Source organism: Mobula hypostoma, chromosome 22, assembly GCF_963921235.1.
Source record: "Mobula hypostoma chromosome 22, sMobHyp1.1, whole genome shotgun sequence".
Taxonomy (NCBI): Eukaryota; Metazoa; Chordata; class Chondrichthyes; order Myliobatiformes; family Myliobatidae; genus Mobula; species Mobula hypostoma.
The window spans coordinates 1,577,607-1,594,164 of NC_086118.1; positions in this window are offsets into that span (position 1 = coordinate 1,577,607).

Below are 16,558 nucleotides of genomic sequence, written 5' to 3' on the forward strand. Positions count from 1 at the left end.
CAGGGTGAGTACAGCATGCGGTTGCCCGTAACTGCAGGATGAATCAGGGTGAGTACAGCATGGGTGGGCTGTAAGCACAGGGAGAATCAGGGTGATTACATCATGGGTGGGGTGTAAGCACAGGGTGAATCAGTGTGAGTAAGACATGGGTGGGGTGTAAGCACAGGGAGATAAGGGTGAGTACAGCATGGGGTAGGGTGTAAGTACAGGGTGAATCAGGCTGAGTACAACATGTGGTTGGGTATAAGTACAGGGTGAATCAGGGTGAGTACAGCATGGGTGGGGTGTAAGCACAGAGAGAATCAGGGTGAGTACAGCATGGGTAGGGTGCAAGCACAGAGAGAAGCAGGGTGAGTACAGCATGCGGTTGGCCGTAAGTACAGGATGAATCAGGGTGAGTACAACATGGGTGGGCTGTAAGCACTGGGAGAATCAGGGTGATTACAGCATGCGGTTGGCCGTAAGTACAGGATGAATCAGGGTGAGTACAACATAGGTGGGCTGTAAGCACAGGGAGAATCGGTGAGTACAGTATGGGTGGGGTGTAAGTACAGAGTGAATCAGGGTGAGTACGGCATGGGTGGGGTGTAAGTACAGGGAGAATCAGGGTGAGTACAGCATCGGGTAGGGTGTAAGTAAAAGTTGAATCAGGGTGAGTACAGCATGGGTGGGGTGTAAGCACAGGGAGAATCAGGGTGAGTACAGCAAGGGGTAGAGTGTAAACAAAGGGTGAATATAGGGTGAGAACAGCATCGGGTAGGGTGTAAGTAAAGGTTGAATCAGGGTGAGTACAGCATGGGTGGGGTGTAAGAACAAGGAGAATCAGGGTGAGTACAGCATGGGGTAGGGTGTAAGTACAGGGAGAATCAGGGCGAGTGCAGCATGGGGTAGAGTGCAAGTACAGGGAGAATCAGGGTGAGTGCAGCATGGGGTAGAGTGCAAGTACAGGGAGAATCAGGGTGAGTGCAGCATGTGGTAGGGTGTAAGCACAGGGAGAATCAGGGTGAGAACAGCATGGGTGGGGTGTAAGCACAGGGAGAATCAGGGTGAGTACAGCATGCGGTGGGGTGTAAGTACAGGGAGAATCAGGGTGAGTACAGCATGGGTGGGGTGTAAGTACAGGGAGAATCAGGGTGAGTACAGCATGGGGTAGGGTGTAAGCACAGGGTGAATCAGGGTGAGTACAGCATGGGGTAGGGTGTAAGCACAGGGAGAATCAGGGTGAGTACAGCATGGGTGGGGTGTAAGCACAGGGAGAATCAGGGTGAGTACAGCATGGGGTAGGGTGTAAGCACAGGGAGAATCAGGGTGAGTACAGTATGGGTGGGGTGTAAGTACAGGGTGAATCAGGGTGAGTACAGCATGCGGTTGGCCGTAACTACAGGATGAATCAGGTTGAGTACAACATGGGTGGGCTGTAAGCACAGGGAGAATCAGGGTGATTAGAGCATGGGTGGGGTGTAAGCACAGGGTGAATCAGGGTGAGTAAGACATGGGTGGGGTGTAAGCACAGGGAGATCAGGGTGAGTACAGAATGGGGTAGGGTGTAAGTACAGGGTGAATCAGGCTGAGTACAACATGTGATTGGGTATAAGTACAGGGTGAATCAGGGTGAGTACAGCATGGGTTGGGTGTAAGCACAGGGAGAATCAGGCTGAGTAGAGCATGGGTGGGGTGTAAGAACAGGGAGAATCAGGGTGAGTACAGCATGGGGTAGGGTGTAAGTACAGGGTGAATCAGGGTGAGTACAGCATGGGGTGGGGTGTAAGCACAGGGAGAATCAGGGTGAGTACAGCATGTGGTAGGGTGTAAGTACAGGGAGAATCAGGGTGAGTACAGCATGGGGTAGGGTGTAAGCACAGGGAGAATCAGGGTGAGTACAGCATGCGGTTGGCCGTAAGTACAGGATGAATCAGGGTGAGTACAACATGGGTGGGCTGTAAGCACTGGGAGAATCAGGGTGATTACAGCATGGGTGGGGTGTAAGCACAGGGTGAATCAGGGTGAGTACAGCATGCGGTTGGCCGTAACTACAGGGTGAATCAGGGTGAGTAAGACATGGTTGGGGTGTAAGCACAGGGAGATCAGGGTGAGTACAGCATGGGGTGGGGTGTAAGTGCAGGGTGAATCAGGGTGAGTACAGCATGGGTGGGGTGTAAGCACAGGGAGAATCAGGGTGAGTACAGCATGGGGTAGGGTGTAAGCACAGGGTGAATCAGGGTGAGTACAGCATGGGGTAGGGTGTAAGTACAGGGAGAATCAGGGTGAGTACAGCATGGGGTGGGGTGTAAGCACAGAGAGAAGCAGGGTGAGTACAACATGGGTAGGGTGTAAGCACAGGGAGAATCAGGGTGAGTACAGCATGCGGTTGGCCGTAAGTACAGGATGAATCAGGTTGAGTACAACATGGGTGGGCTGTAAGCACTGGGAGAATCAGGGTGATTACAGCATGCGGTTGGCCGTAAGTACAGGATGAATCAGGGTGAGTACAACATGTGTGGGCTGTAAGCACAGGGAGAATCGGTGAGTACAGTATGGGTGGGGTGTAAGTACAGAGTGAATCAGGTTGAGTACAGCATGCGGTGGGGTGTAAGTACAGGGTGAATCAGGGTGAGTACGCCATGGGTGGGGTGTAAGTACAGGGAGAATCAGGGTGAGTACAGCATGGGGTAGGGTGTAAGCACAGGGTGAATCAGGGTGAGTACAGCATCGGGTAGGGTGTAAGTAAAAGTTGAATCAGGGTGAGTACAGCATGGGTGGGGTGTAAGAACAAGGAGAATCAGGGTGAGTACAGCATGGGGTAGGGTGCAAGTACAGGGAGAATCAGGGTGAGTGCAGCATGTGGTAGGGTGTAAGCACAGGGAGAATCAGGGTGAGTACAGCATGCGGTGGGGTGTAAGCACAGGGAGAATCAGGGTGAGTACAGCATGGGTGGGGTGTAAGTACAGGGAGAATCAGGGTGAGTACAGCATGGGGTAGGGTGTAAGCGCAGGGAGAATCAGGGTGAGTACAGCATGGGGTAGGGTGTAAGCACAGGGAGAATCAGGGTGAGTACAGCATGGGGTAGAGTGCAAGTACAGGGAGAATCAGGGTGAGTACAGCATGGGGTAGGGTGTAAGCACAGGGAGAATCAGGGTGAGTACAGCATGGGGTGGGGTGTAAGCACAGGGAGAATCAGGGTGAGTACAGCATGGGGTAGGGTGTAAGCACAGGGAGTTTCGGTGAGTACAGTATGGGTGGGGTGTAAGTACAGAGTGAATCAGGGTGATTACAGCATATGTGGGGTGTAAGCACAGGGAGAATCAGGGTGAGTACAGCATGGGTGGGGTGTAAGTAAAGGGTGAATCAGGGTGAGTACAGCATGGGTGGGGTGTAAGCACAGGGAGAATCAGGGTGAGTACAGCATGGGGTAGGGTGTAAGCACAGGGTGAATCAGGGTGAGTACAGCATGGGTGGGGTGTAAGCACAGGGAGAATCAGGGTGAGTACAGCATGGGGTGGGGTGTAAGTACAGGGAGAATCAGGGTGAGTACAGCATGGGGTGGGGTGTAAGTACAGGGAGAATCAGGGTGAGTACAGCATGGGGTAGGGTGTAAGTAAAGGGTGAATCAGGGTGAGTACAGCAATGGTGGCACGTAAGCACAGGGAGAATCAGGGTGAGTACAGCATGGGGTAGGGTGTAAGTACAGGGAGAATCAGGGTGAGTACAGCATGTGGTAGGGTGTAAGCACAGGGTGAATCAGGGTGAGTACAGCATGGGGTAGGGTGTAAGCACAGGGAGAATCAGGGTGAGTACAGCATGCGGTTGGCCGTAAGTACAGGATGAATCAGGGTGAGTACAACATGGGTGGGCTGTAAGCACTGGGAGAATCAGGGTGATTACAGCATGGGTGGGGTGTAAGCACAGGGTGAATCAGGGTGAGTAAGACATGCGGTAGGGAGTAACAACAGGGAGAATCAGGGTGAGTACAGCTTGGGGTAGGGTGTAAGTACAGGGTGAATCAGGCTGAGTACAACATGTCGGGTGTAAGTGCAGGGTGAATCAGGGTGAGTACAGCATGGTTGGGGTGTAAGCACAGGGAGAATCAGGGTGAGTACAGCATGGGGTAGGGTGTAAGCACAGGGAGAATCAGGGTGAGTAGAGCATGGGGTGGGGTGTAAGTGCAGGGTGAATCACGGTGAGTACAGCATGGGGTAGGGTGTAAGCACAGGGAGAATCAGGGTGAGTACAGTATGGGTGGGGTGTAAGTACAGAGTGAATCAGGGTGATTACAGCATATGTGGGGTGTAAGCACAGGGAGAATCAGGGTGAGTACAGCATGCGGTTGGCCGTAACTACAGGATGAATCAGGGTGAGTACAACATGGGTGGGCTGTAAGCACAGGGAGAATCAGGGTGATTAGAGCATGGGTGGGGTGTAAGCACAGGGTGAATCAGGGTGAGTAAGACATGGGGTCGGGTGTAAGCACAGGGAGAATCAGGGTGAGTACAGCATGGGGTAGGGTGTAAGTACAGGGTGAATCAGGCTGAGTACAACATGTGGTTGGGTATAAGTACATAGTGAATCAGGGTGAGTACAGCAAGGGGTAGGGTGTAAGTAAAGGGTGAATCAGGCTGAGTAGAGCATGGGGTAGGGTGTAAGCAGAGGGCGAATCAGGGTGTGTACAGCATGGGTGGGGAGTAAGCACAGGGTGAATCAGGGTGAGTGCAGCATCGGGTAGGGTGTAAGTACAGGGAGAATCAGGGTGAGTGCAGCATGTAGTAGGGTGTAAGCACAGGGATTTTCAGGGTGAGTACAGCATGGGGTGGGGTGTAAGTGCAGGGTGAATCACGGTGAGTACATCATGGATGGGCTTTAAGCACCGGGAGAATCAGGGTGAGTACAGCATGTGGTAGGGTGTAAGCAGAGGGAGAATCAGGGTGAGTACAGCATGGGGTAGGGTGTAAGTACAGGGAGAATCAGGGTGAGTACAGCATGGGTAGGGTGTAAGCACAGGGTGAATCAGGGTGAGTACAGCATGCGGTTGGCCGTAACTACAGGATGAATCAGGTTGAGTACAACATGGGTGGGCTGTAAGCACAGGGAGAATCAGGGTGATTACAGCATGGGTGGGGTGTAAGCACAGGGTGAATCAGGATGAGTACAGCATGGGGTGGGGTGTAAGTACAGGGTGAATCACAGTGAGTACATCATGGGTGTGGTGTAAGTACAGGGAGAATCAGGGTGAGTACAGCATGGGTGGGGTGTAAGTACAGGGTGAATCAGGGTGAGTACAGCATGGGTGGGGTGTAAGTACAGGGAGAATCAGGGTGAGTACAGCATGGGTGGGGTGTAAGCACAGGGTGAATCAGGGTGAGTACAGCATGGGGTAGGGTGTAAGTACAGGGTGAATCAGGGTGAGTACAGCATGGGTGGAGTGTAAGTACAGGGAGAATCAGGGTGAGTACAGCATGGGGTAGGGTGTAAGTACAGGGAGAATCAGGGTGAGTACAGCATGGGGTAGGGTGTAAGCACAGGGAGAATCAGGGTGAGTACAGCATGCGGTGGGGTGTAAGTACAGGGTGAATCAGGGTGAGTACAGCATGGGGTAGGGTGTAAGCACAGGGAGAATCAGGGTGAGTACAGCATGGGGTAGGGTGTAAGCACAGGGAGAATCAGGGTGATTACAGCATGGGTGGGGTGTAAGCACAGGGTGAATCAGGGTGAGTACAGCATGGGGTAGGGTGTAAGTACAGGGTGAATCAGGGTGAGTACAGCATGGGGTAGGGTGTAAGCACAGGGTGAATCAGGCTGAGTACAACATGTCGTTGGGTGTAAGTGCAGGGTGAATCAGGGTGAGTACAGCATAGGTGGGGTGTAAGCACAGGGAGAATCAGGGTGAGTGCAGCACGTGGTAGGGTGTAAGCACAGGGAGAATCAGGGTGAGTAGAGCATGGGGTGGGGTGTAAGTGCAGGGTGAATCACGGTGAGTACAACATGGGGTAGGGTGTAAGCACAGGGAGAATCAGGGTGAGTACAGTATGGGTGGGGTGTAAGTACAGAGTGAATCAGGGTGATTACAGCATATGTGGGGTGTAAGCACAGGGAGAATCAGGGTGAGTACAGCATGCAGTTGGCCGTAACTACAGGATGAATCAGGTTGAGTACAACATGTGTGGGCTGTAAACACAGGGAGAATCAGGGTGATTACAGCATGGGTGGGGTGTAAGCACAGGGTGAATCAGGGTGAGTACAGCATGGGTGGAGTGTAAGTAAAGGGTGAATCAGGGTGAGTACAGCATGGGGTAGGGTGTAAGTACAGGGAGAATCGGGTGAGTACGGCATGCGGTAGGGTGTAAGCACAGAGAGAAGCAGGGTGAGTACAACATGGGTAGGGTGTAAGCACAGGGAGAATCAGGGTGAGTACAGCATGCGGTTAGCCGTAAGTACAGGATGAATCAGGGTGAGTACAACATGGGTGGGCTGTAAGCACTGGGAGAATCAGGGTGATTACAGCATGGGTGGGGTGTAAGCTCAGGGTGAATCAGGGTGAGTAAGACATGGTTGGGATGTAAGCACAGGGAGATCAGGGTGAGTACAGCTTGGGGTAGGGTGCAAGTACAGGGTGAATCAGGCTGAGTACAACATGTCGTTGGGTGTAAGTGCAGGGTGAATCAGGGTGAGTACAGCATGGGTGGGGTGTAAGCACAGGGAGAATCAGGGTGAGTACAGCATGTGGTAGGGTGTAAGCACAGGGTGAATCAGGGTGAGTGCAGCATGTGGTAGGGTGTAAGCACAGGGTGAATCACGGTGAGTACAACATGGGGTAGGGTGAAAGCACAGGGAGAATCGGTGAGTACAGTATGGGTGGGGTATAAGTACAGAGTGAATCAGGGTGATTACAGCATATGTGGTGTGTAAGCACAGGGAGAATCCGGGTGAGTACAGCATGCAGTTGGCCGTAACTACAGGATGAATCAGGTTGAGTACAACATGGGTGGGCTGTAAACACAGGGAGAATCAGGGTGATTACAGCATGGGTGGGGTGTAAGCACAGGGTGAATCAGGGTGAGTAAGACATGGGTGGGGTGTAAGCACAGGGAGATCAGGGTGAGTACAGCATGGGGTAGGGTGTAAGTACAGGGTGAATCAGGCTGAGTACAACATGTGGTTGGGTATAAGTACATAGTGAATCAGGGTGAGTACAGCATGGGTGGAGTGTAAGTAAAGGGTGAATCAGGGTGAGTACAGCATGGGGTAGGGTGTAAGTACAGGGAGAATCGGGTGAGTACAGCATGGGTAGGGTGTAAGCACAGGGTGAATCAGGGTGAGTACAGCATGGGGTAGGGTGTAAGTACAGGGTGAATCAGGGTGAGTACAGCATGGGGTAGGGTGTAAGTACAGGGAGAATCGGGTGAGTACAGCATGGGGTAGGGTGTAAGCACAGAGAGAAGCAGGGTGAGTACAACATGGGTAGGGTGTAAGCACAGGGAGAATCAGGGTGAGTACAGCATGCGGTTAGCCGTAAGTACAGGATGAATCAGGGTGAGTACAACATGGGTGGGCTGTAAGCACTGGGAGAATCAGGGTGATTACAGCATGGGTTAGGTGTAAGCTCAGGGTGAATCAGGGTTAGTTAGACATGGTTGGGATGTAAGCACAGGGAGATCAGGGTGAGTACAGCTTGGGGTAGGGTGTAAGTACAGGGTGAATCAGGCTGAGTACAACATGTCGTTGGGTGTAAGTGCAGGGTGAATCAGGGTGAGTACAGCATGGGTGGGGTGTAAGCACAGGGAGAATCAGGGTGAGTACAGCATGGGTGGGGTGTAAGCACAGGGTGAATCAGGGTGAGTAAGACATGGGTGGGGTGTAAGCACAGGGAGAATCAGGGTGAGTACAGCATGGGGTAGGGTGTAAGTACAGGGTGAATCAGGCTGAGTACAACATGTGGTTGGGTATAAGTACAGGGTGAATCAGGGTGAGTACAGCATGGGTGGGGTGTAAGCACAGGGAGAATCAGGGTGAGTACAGCATGGGGTAGGGTGTAAGCACAGGGAGAATCAGGGTGAGTACAGCATGGGTGGGGTGTAAGCACAGGGTGAATCAGGGTGAGTACAGCATGGGTGGGGTGTAAGCACAGGGAGAATCAGGGTGAGTACAGCATGGGTGGGGTGTAAGCGCAGGGAGAATCAGGGTGAGTACAGCATGGGGTAGAGTGCAAGTACAGGGAGAATCAGGGTGAGTACAGCATGGGGTAGAGTGTAAGCACAGGGAGAATCAGTGTGAGTAGAGCATGCGGTTGGCCGTAAGTACAGGATGAATCAGGGTGAGTACAACATGGGTGGGCTGTAAGCACAGGGAGAATCAGGGTGATTACAGCATGGGTGGGGTGTAAGCACAGGGTGAATCAGGATGAGTACAGCATGGGGTGGGGTGTAAGTACAGGGTGAATCACAGTGAGTACATCATGGGTGTGGTGTAAGTACAGGGAGAATCAGGCTGAGTAGAGCATGGGGTAGGGTGTAAGCACAGGGAGAATCAGGGTGACTACGGCATGGGGTAGGGTGTAAGCACAGGGAGAATCAGGGTGAGTACAGCATGGGGTGGGGTGTAAGCACAGGGTGAATCAGGGTGAGTACAGCATGGGTGGGGTGTAAGCACAGGGAGAATCAGGGTGAGTACAGCATGGGGTAGGGTGTAAGCACAGGGAGAATCAGGGTGAGTACAGTATGGGTGGGGTGTAAGCACAGGGTGAATCAGGGTGAGTACAGCATGGGGTAGAGTGCAAGTACAGCGAGAATCAGAGTGAGTGCCGCATGTGGTAGGCTGTAAGCACAGGGAGAATCAGGGTGAGTAGAGCATGGGGTGGGGTGTAAGTGCAGGGTGAATCACGGTGAGTACAACATGGGGTAGGGTGTAAGCACAGGGAGAATCGGTGAGTACAGTATGGGTGGGGTATAAGTACAGAGTGAATCAGGGTGATTACAGCATATGTGGGGTGTAAGCACAGGGAGAATCAGGGTGAGTACAGCATGCAGTTGGCCGTAACTACAGGATGAATCAGGTTGAGTACAACATGGGTGGGCTGTAAACACAGGGAGAATCAGGGTGATTACAGCATGGGTGGGGTGTAAGCACAGGGTGAATCAGGGTGAGTAAGACATGGGTGGGGTGTAAGCACAGGGAGAATCAGGGTGAGTACAGCATGGGGTAGGGTGTAAGTACAGGGTGAATCAGGCTGAGTACAACATGTGGTTGGGTATAAGTACATAGTGAATCAGGGTGAGTACAGCATGGGTGGAGTGTAAGTAAAGGGTGAATCAGGGTGAGTACAACATGGGTGGGCTGTAAGCACTGGGAGAATCAGGGTGATTACAGCATGGGTTAGGTGTAAGCTCAGGGTGAATCAGGGTTAGTTAGACATGGTTGGGATGTAAGCACAGGGAGATCAGTGTGAGTACAGCTTGGGGTAGGGTGTAAGTACAGGGTGAATCAGGCTGAGTATAACATGTCGTTGGGTGTAAGTGCAGGGTGAATCAGGGTGAGTACAGCATGGGTGGGCTGTAAGCACAGGGAGAATCAGGGTCAGTACAGCATGGGTGGGGTGTAAGCACAGGGTGAAGCAGGGTGAGTAAGACATGGGTGCGGTGTAAGCACAGGGAGATCGGGGTCAGTACAGCATGGGGTAGGGTGTAAGTACACGGTGAATCAGGCTGAGTACAACATGTGGTTGGGTATAAGTACATAGTGAATCAGGGTGAGTACAGCATGGGTGGGGTGTAAGCACAGGGAGAATCAGGCTGAGTAGAGCATGGGGTAGGGTGTAAGCACAGGGCGAATCAGGGTGAGTACAGCATGGGTGGGGTGTAAGCACAGGGTGAATCAGGGAGAGTACATCATGGGTGGGCTGTAAGCACAGGGAGAATCAGGGTGTGTACAGCATGGGTGGGCTGTAAGCGCAGGGAGAATCAGGGTGAGTACAGCATGGGGTAGGGTGTAAGTACAGGGAGAATCAGGGTGAGTACAACTTGGGTAGAGTGTAATCACAGGGAGAATCAGGGTGAGTATAGCATGCGGTTGGCCATAAGTACAGGATGAATCAGGGTGTGTACAACATGGGTGGGCTGTAAGCACAGGGAGAATCAGGGTGATTACAGCATGGGCGGGATGTAAGCACAGGGTGAATCAGGATGAGTACAGCATGGGGTGGGGTGTAAGTACAGGGTGAATCACAGTGAGTACATCATGGGTGTGGTGTAAGTACAGGGAGAATCAGGCTGAGTACAGCATGGGGTAGGGTGTAAGCACAGGGAGAATCAGGGTGACTACGGCATGGGGTAGGGTGGAAGTACAGGGAGAATCAGGGTGTGTACGGCATGGGGTGGGGTGTAAATACAGGGTGAAACAGAGTGAGTACAGCATGGGTGGGGTGTAAGTACAGGGAGAATCAGGGTGAGTACAGCATGGGGTAGGGTGTAAGCACAGGGAGAATCTGGGTGATTACAGTATGGGTGGGCTGTAAGCACAGGGTGAATGAGGGTAAGTACAGCATGGGGTAGAGTGCAAGTACAGGGAGAATCAGGGTGAGTGCAGCATGTGGTAGGGTGTAAGCACAGGGAGAATCAGGGTGAGTAGAGCATGGGGTGGGGTGTAAGTGCAGGGTGAATCACGGTGAGTACAACATGGGGTAGGGTGTAAGCACAGGGAGAATCGGTGAGTACAGTATGGGTGGGGTATAAGTACAGAGTGAATCAGGGTGATTACAGCATATGTGGGGTGTAAGCACAGGGAGAATCAGGGTGAGTACAGCATGCAGTTGGCCGTAACTACAGGATGAATCAGGTTGAGTACAACATGTGTGGGCTGTAAACACAGGGAGAATCAGGGTGATTACAGCATGGGTGGGGTGTAAGCACAGGGTGAATCAGGGTGAGTAAGACATGGGTGGGGTGTAAGCACAGGGAGATCAGGGTGAGTACAGCATGGGGTAGGGTGTAAGTACAGGGTGAATCAGGCTGAGTACAACATGTGGTTGGGTATAAGTACATAGTGAATCAGGGTGAGTACAGCATGGGTGGAGTGTAAGTAAAGGGTGAATCAGGGTGAGTACAGCCTGGGGTAGGGTGTAAGTACAGGGAGAATCGGGTGAGTATGGCATGCGGTAGGGTGTAAGCACAGAGAGAAGCAGGGTGAGTACAACATGGGTAGGGTGTAAGCACAGGGAGAATCAGGGTGAGTACAGCATGCGGTTAGCCGTAAGTACAGGATGAATCAGGGTGAGTACTACATGGGTGGGCTGTAAGCACTGGGAGAATCAGGGTGATTACAGCATGGGTGGGGTGTAAGCTCAGGGTGAATCAGGGTGAGTAAGACATGGTTGGGATGTAAGCACAGGGAGATCAGGGTGAGTACAGCTTGGGGTAGCGTGTAAGTGCAGGGTGAATCAGGCTGAGTACAACATGTCGTTGGGTGTAAGTGCAGGGTGAATCAGGGTGAGTACAGCATGGGTGGGGTGTAAGCACAGGGAGAATCAGGGTGCGTGCAGCATGTGGTAGGGTTTAAGCAAAGGGAGAATCAGGGTGAGTAGAGCATAGGGTGGGGTGTAAGTGCAGGGTGAATCACGGTGAGTACAACATGGGGTAGGGTGTAAGCACAGGGAGAATTGGTGAGTACAGTATAGGTGGGGTATAAGTACAGAGTGAATCAGGGTGATTACAGCATATGTGGGGTGTAAGCACAGGGAGAATCAGGGTGAGTACAGCATGCAGTTGGCCGTAACTACAGGATGAATCAGGTTGAGTACAACATGGGTGGGCTGTAAACACAGGGAGAATCAGGGTGATTACAGCATGGGTGGGGTGTAAGCACAGGGTGAATCAGGGTGAGCAAGACATGGGTAGGGTGTAAGCACAGGGAGATCAGGGTGAGTACAGCATGGGGTAGGGTGTAAGTACAGGGTGATTCAGGCTGAGTACAACATGTGGTTGGGTATAAGTACATAGTGAATCAGGGTGAGTACAGCATGGGTGGGGTGTAAGCACAGGGAGAATCAGGCTGAGTAGAGCATGGGGTAGGGTGTAAGCACAGGGCGAATCAGGGTGTGTACAGCATGGGTGGGGTGTAAGCACAGGGTGAATCAGGGAGAGTACAGCATGGGGTAGAGTGAAAGTACAGGGGGAGTCAGGGTGAGTGCAGCATGTAGTAGGGTGTAAGCACAGGGATTTTCAGGGTGAGTAGAGCATGGGGTGGGGTGTAAGTGCAGGGTGAATCACGGTGAGTACATCATGGGTGGGCTGTAAGCACAGGGAGAATCAGGGTGTGTACAACATGGGTGGGCTGTAAGCGCAGGGAGAATCAGGGTGAGTACAGCATGGGGTAGGGTGTAAGTACAGGGAGAATCAGGGTGAGTACAACTTGGGTAGAGTGTAATCACAGGGAGAATCAGGGTGAGTATAGCATGCGGTTGGCCATAAGTACAGGATGAATCAGGGTGTGTACAACATGGGTGGGCTGTAAGCACAGGGAGAATCAGGGTGATTACAGCATGGGTGGGGTGTAAGCACAGGGTGAATCAGGATGAGTACAGCATGGGGTGGGGTGTAAGTACAGGGTGAATCACAGTGAGTACATCATGGGTGTAGAGTAAGTACAGGGAGAATCAGGGTGAGTACGGCATGGGTGGGGTGTAAGTACAGGGTGAATCACAGTGAGTACATCATGGGTGTAGTGTAAGTACAGGGAGAATCAGGGTGATTACAGCATGGGCGGGGTGTAAGCACAGGGTGAATCAGGATGAGTACAGCATGGGGTAGGGTGTAAGTACAGGGTGAATCACAGTGAGTACATCATGGGTGTAGTGTAAGTACAGGGAGAATCAGGGTGAGTACAGCATGGGGTAGGGTGTAAGTACAGGGAGAATCAGGGTGAGTACGGCATGGGGTAGGGTGTAAGCACAGGGAGAATCAGGGTGAGTACAGCATGGGGTGGGGTGTAAGTACAGGGTGAATCAGGGTGAGTACAGCATGGGTGGGGTGTAAGTACAGGGAGAATCAGGGTGAGTACAGCATGGGGTAGGGTGTAAGCACAGGGAGAATCAGGGTGATTACACTATGGGTGGGCTGTAAGCACAGGGTGAATGAGGGTAAATACAGCATGGGGTAGAGTGCAAGTACAGGGACAATCAGGGTGAGTGCAGCCTGGGGTAGCGTGTAAGTGCAGGGTGAATCAGGCTGAGTACAACATGTCGTTGGGTGTAAGTGCAGGGTGAATCAGGGTGAGTACAGCATGGGTGGGGTGTAAGCACAGGGAGAATCAGGGTGCGTGCAGCATGTGGTAAGGTGTAAGAAAAGGGAGAATCAGGGTGAGTAGAGCATAGGGTGGGGTGTAAGTGCAGGGTGAATCACGGTGAGTACAACATGGGGTAGGGTGTAAGCACAGGGAGAATCGGTGAGTACAGTATGGGTGGGGTATAAGTACAGAGTGAATCAGGGTGATTACAGCATATGTGGGGTGTAAGCACAGGGAGAATCAGGGTGAGTACATCATGCAGTTGGCCGTAACTACAGGATGAATCAGGTTGAGTACAACATGTGTGGGCTGTAAGCACAGGGAGAATCAGGGTGATTACAGCATGGGTGGGGTGTAAGCTCAGGGTGAATCAGGGTGAGTAAGACATGGTTGGGATGTAAGCACAGGGAGATCAGGGTGAGTACAGCTTGGGGTAGGGTGTAAGTACAGGGTGAATCAGGCTGAGTACAACATGTCGTTGGGTGTAAGTGCAGGGTGAATCAGGGTGAGTACAGCATGGGTGGGGTGTAAGCACAGGGAGAATCAGGGTGAGTGCAGCATGTGGTAGGGTGTAAGCACAGGGAGAATCAGGGTGAGTAGAGCATGGGGTGGGGTGTAAGTGCAGGGTGAATCACGGTGAGTACAACATGGGGTAGGGTGTAAGCACAGGGAGAATCGGTGAGTACAGTATGGGTGGGGTATAAGTACAGAGTGAATCAGGGTGATTACAGCATATGTGGGGTGTAAGCACAGGGAGAATCAGGGTGAGTACAGCATGCAGTTGGCCGTAACTACAGGATGAATCAGGTTGAGTACAACATGGGTGGGCTGTAAGCACAGGGAGAATCAGGGTGAGTACAGCATGGGGTAGGGTGTAAGTACAGGGAGATCAGGGTGAGTACAGCATGGGGTAGGGTGTAAGTACAGGGTGAATCAGGCTGAGTACAACATGTGGTTGGGTATAAGTACATAGTGAATCAGGGTGAGTACAGCATGGGTGGGGTGTAAGCACAGGGAGAATCAGGCTGAGTAGAGCATGGGGTAGGGTGTAAGCACAGGGCGAATCAGGGTGTGTACAGCATGGGTGGGGTGTAAGCACAGGGTGAATCAGGGAGAGTACAGCATGGGGTAGAGTGCAAGTACAGGGGGAGTCAGGGTGAGTGCAGCATGTAGTAGGGTGTAAGCACAGGGATTTTCAGGGTGAGTAGAGCATGGGGTGGGGTGTAAGTGCAGGGTGAATCACGGTGAGTACATCATGGGTGGGCTGTAAGCACAGGGAGAATCAGGGTGAGTACAGCATGGGTGGGGTGTAAGCGCAGGGAGAATCAGGGTGAGTACAGCATGGGGTAGGGTGTAAGTACAGGGAGAATCAGGGTGAGTACAACTTGGATAGAGTGTAATCACAGGGAGAATCAGGGTGAGTATAGCATGCGGTTGGCCAGAAGTACAGGATGAATCAGGGTGTGTACAACATGGGTGGGCTGTAAGCACAGGGAGAATCAGGGTGATTACAGCATGGGTGGGGTGTAAGCACAGGGAGAATCAGGGTGAGTACAGCATGGGTGGGGTGTAAGTACAGGGTGAATCACAGTGAGTACATCATGGGTGTAGTGTAAGTACAGGGAGAATCAGGGTGATTACAGCATGGGCGGGGTGTAAGCACAGGGTGAATCAGGATGAGTACAGCATGGGGTAGGGTGTAAGTACAGGGTGAATCACAGTGAGTACATCATGGGTGTAGTGTAAGTACAGGGAGAATCAGGCTGAGCACAGCATGGGGTAGGGTGTAAGTACAGGGAGAATCAGGGTGACTACGGCATGGGGTAGGGTGGAAGCACAGGGAGAATCAGGGTGAGTACAGCATGGGGTGGGGTGTAAATACAGGGTGAAACAGAGTGAGTACAGCATGGGTGGGGTGTAAGTACAGGGAGAATCAGGGTGAGTACAGCATGGGGTAGGGTGTAAGCACAGGGAGAATCAGGGTGATTACAGTATGGGTGGGCTGTAAGCACAGGGTGAATGAGGGTAAATACAGCATGGGGTAGAGTGCAAGTACAGGGAGAATCAGGGTGAATGCAGCATGTGGTAGAGTGTAAGCACAGGGAGAATCAGGGTGAGTAGAGCATGGGGTGGGGTGTAAGTGCAGGGTGAATCACGGTGAGTACAACATGGGGTAGGGTGTAAGCACAGGGAGAATCGGTGAGTACAGTATGGGTGGGGTATAAGTACAGAGTGAATCAGGGTGATTACAGCATATGTGGGGTGTAAGCACAGGGAGAATCAGGGTGAGTACAGCATGGGTGGGGTGTAAGCACAGGGAGAATCAGGGTGATCACAGCATGGGTGGGGTGTAAGTACCGGGAGAATCAGGGTCAGTACAGCATGGGTGGGGTGTAAGCACAGGGAGAATCAGGGTGAGTACAGGATGCGGTGGGTTGTAAGTACAGGGTGATTCAGGGTGAGTACAACATTGGTGGGGTGTAAGCACAGGGAGAATCAGGGTGACCTACATGAGGGACCTTATATATGAATTACAAAGTTTGTAGATGAGTGCAACTTCAGACTCAAAACTAAGTCCTTGCGCTGTACATTTAGTGATAGAACTGAGTCAAGTTTTGCTGATTCTTCCTCAGCTAATATGCATTCGGGAGTGTCATGGAACATTCTTCCCTTGTTATTCCAACTTAAGAGCTTTACAACAGTCAGGACAAACCAGCTCCCTTTACTAGCCACCTGAAATATTCATTCTTTCCATAACCAGCTCAAACTGACTACAGATTGTGCCATCAAAATGTACTGCAATTATTCACCCAGACTGCTCTAATGGCATCTGAACGACCAAGGACAAGTGTACTAGCCACCTGCAGTTTCCCTCAAGCTGCACAACAGCATAACTTAGAAATATCTTGCTTGCTTTTAACCATTGTTGGGTCTATTCTGGAGCTCACTTCTTGATCATACTGTGGGGATCCTCTCATGAGAAGAACTACGGCAGTTCAAGGCAACAGCTCACCACTATCTCCTCAGGGGTAAAATTTGTAGTCTTCCCAGGCTTGCAAAAACTGAATAAAATGGTTCACAAGAAACAGATTATGATGTAAAATTAGTTAATAGAACAGTGAAATTGCAAAGTTAGAGAGAGACGAGTGTGAAACTGTGTCTCTAACTAATTCAGTTTTGGGGTTGAGTAGATTTTCATTTTACTCAATAAATTTAATAAAAGTAACTTATTAACTTATTAGATAAACCTTGAAGTGAAACCATATCCATAATTAACATATTTCAAAATATT